Source organism: Trachinotus anak, unplaced genomic scaffold, assembly GCF_046630095.1.
Source record: "Trachinotus anak isolate AG129_WGS33_773 ecotype Australia unplaced genomic scaffold, CSIRO_AGI_Tana_v1 ptg000064l, whole genome shotgun sequence".
NCBI classification, from domain to species: Eukaryota; Metazoa; Chordata; class Actinopteri; order Carangiformes; family Carangidae; genus Trachinotus; species Trachinotus anak.
Genome location: NW_027273915.1, coordinates 200,001 through 202,500, shown reverse-complemented (window position 1 = coordinate 202,500; position 2,500 = coordinate 200,001).

Sequence of the window (2,500 nt, the reverse complement as noted above, 5' to 3'; positions counted from 1 at the left end):
GTGGCTGGGTGATATGCCTGGGTGCTGGAGCTCTGACACAGGGGCAGAGAGGCATGTGTGTGTGGCTGTGGAGGTCCTGTGGAGGTGCTGTGTGGGCCTTTAATATCACAGGGGGAGAAGCTGGGCCATGAGCCTGGCCCCTGGAGCTCTGATACAGGGGAGAGAGGCATGTGTGTGTGTGGCTGTGGAGGTCCTGTGGAGGTGCTGTGTGGGCCTTTAATATCACAGGGGGAGAAGCTGGGCCATGAGCCTGGCCCCTGGAGCTCTGATACAGGGGAGAGAAGCATGTGTGTGTGGCTGTGGAGGTCCTGTGGAGGTGCTGTGTGGCCCTTTAATATCACAGGGCCAGTGGCTGGGTGATATGCCTGGCTCCTGGAGCTCTGATACAGGGGAGAGAGGCATGTGTGTGTGGCTGTGGAGGTCCTGTGGAGGTGCTGTGTGGGCCTTTAATATCACAGGGGGAGAAGCTGGGCCATGAGCCTGGCCCCTGGAGCTCTGATACAGGGGAGAGAGGCATGTGTGTGTGTGGCTGTGGAGGTCCTGTGGAGGTGCTGTGTGGGCCTTTAATATCACAGGGGGAGAAGCTGGGCCATGAGCCTGGCCCCTGGAGCTCTGATACAGGGGAGAGAGGCATGTGTGTGTGGCTGTGGAGGTCCTGTGGAGGTGCTGTGTGGCCCTTTAATGTCACAGGGCCAGTGGCTGGGTGATATGCCTGGGTGCTGGAGCTCTGACACAGGGGGAGAGAGGCATGGGTGTGTGGCTGTGGAGGTCCTGTGGAGGTGCTGTGTGGGCCTTTAATATCACAGGGGGAGAAGCTGGGCCATGAGCCTGGCCCCTGGAGCTCTGATACAGGGGAGAGAAGCATGTGTGTGTGGCTGTGGAGGTCCTGTGGAGGTGCTGTGTGGGCCTTTAATATCACAGGGCCAGTGGCTGGGTGATATGCCTGGGTGCTGGAGCTCTGACACAGGGCCAGAGAGGCATGTGTGTGTGGCTGTGGAGGTCCTGTGGAGGTGCTGTGTGGCCCTTTAATATCACAGGGGGAGAAGCTGGGCCATGAGCCTGGCCCCTGGAGCTCTGATACAGGGGAGAGAGGCATGTGTGTGTGGCTGTGGAGGTCCTGTGTGGCCCTTTAATGTCACAGGGCCAGTGGCTGGGTGATATGCCTGGGTGCTGGAGCTCTGACACAGGGGGAGAGAGGCATGTGTGTGTGGCTGTGGAGGTCCTGTGGAGGTGCTGTGTGGCCCTTTAATGTCACAGGGCCAGTGGCTGGGTGATATGCCTGGCTCCTGGAGCTCTGACACAGGGGAGAGAGGCATGTGTGTGTGTGGCTGTGGAGGTCCTGTGGAGGTGCTGTGTGGGCCTTTAATATCACAGGGGGAGAAGCTGGGCCATGAGCCTGGCCCCTGGAGCTCTGATACAGGGGAGAGAAGCATGTGTGTGTGGCTGTGGAGGTGCTGTGTGGCCCTTTAATGTCACAGGCCCAGTGGCTGGGTGATCTGCCTGGGTGCTGGAGCTCTGACACAGGGGCAGAGAGGCATGTGTGTGTGTGTGTGTGTGGCTGTGGAGGTCCTGTGGAGGTGCTGTGTGGGCCTTTAATATCACAGGGGGAGAAGCTGGGCCATGAGCCTGGCCCCTGGAGCTCTGATACAGGGGGAGCATGGATGTGGCTTTGGAGAAGGCAAATATCTAGAGTCTCCGCTCCACTCCCCTCTTTACCTTCCTCGGTGTAAAACTTTGACCGCCAGTTTTTCAAAGTCTTACACCGAGGAAGGTAAAGAGGGGGACCGGTCGGCGAAACTAGAAGTTTCCCCTCTCTTACCTTCCTCGGTGTAAAACTTTGACCGCAAATTTTTCAAAGTGTTACACCGAGGAAGGTAAAGAGGGGGACCGGTCGGCGAAACTAGAAGTTTCCCCTCTCTTACCTTCCTCGGTGTAAAACTTTGACCGCCAGTTTTTCAAAGTCTTACACCGAGGAAGGTAAAGAGGGGGACCGGTCGGCGAAACTAGAAGTTTCCCCTCTCTTACCTTCCTCGGTGTAAAACTTTGACCGCAAATTTTTCAAAGTGTTACACCGAGGAAGGTAAAGAGGGGGACCGGTCGGCGAAACTAGAAGTTTCCCCTCTCTTACCTTCCTCGGTGTAAAACTTTGACCGCAAATTTTTCAAAGTGTTACACCGAGGAAGGTAAAGAGGGGGACCGTTCGGCGAAACTAGAAATTTCCCCTCTCTTACCTTCTCCTGCCCTCGGTGCGAGCCGGTCTCTCCCTGTTTTTCAAAACACCTTTCGCACGATTTCAGAAACCCAGTTTTCGGAAACGTGAACCTCCAGGGATCGGCCCCGAGGGCGCCGGGGACGCGTGGGCCGACCCGAGAGGGGTGCGAAACGGACTGCCGCGGGCAGCTCGGCCCCTCTCAAAGCTGCGGTTCTCTTCTTCTTTCACCCACTGACCGAGCGGCACACGTGACCCGCCATCGGAGGGCCCCCGCCGGCCAGCCCAGCG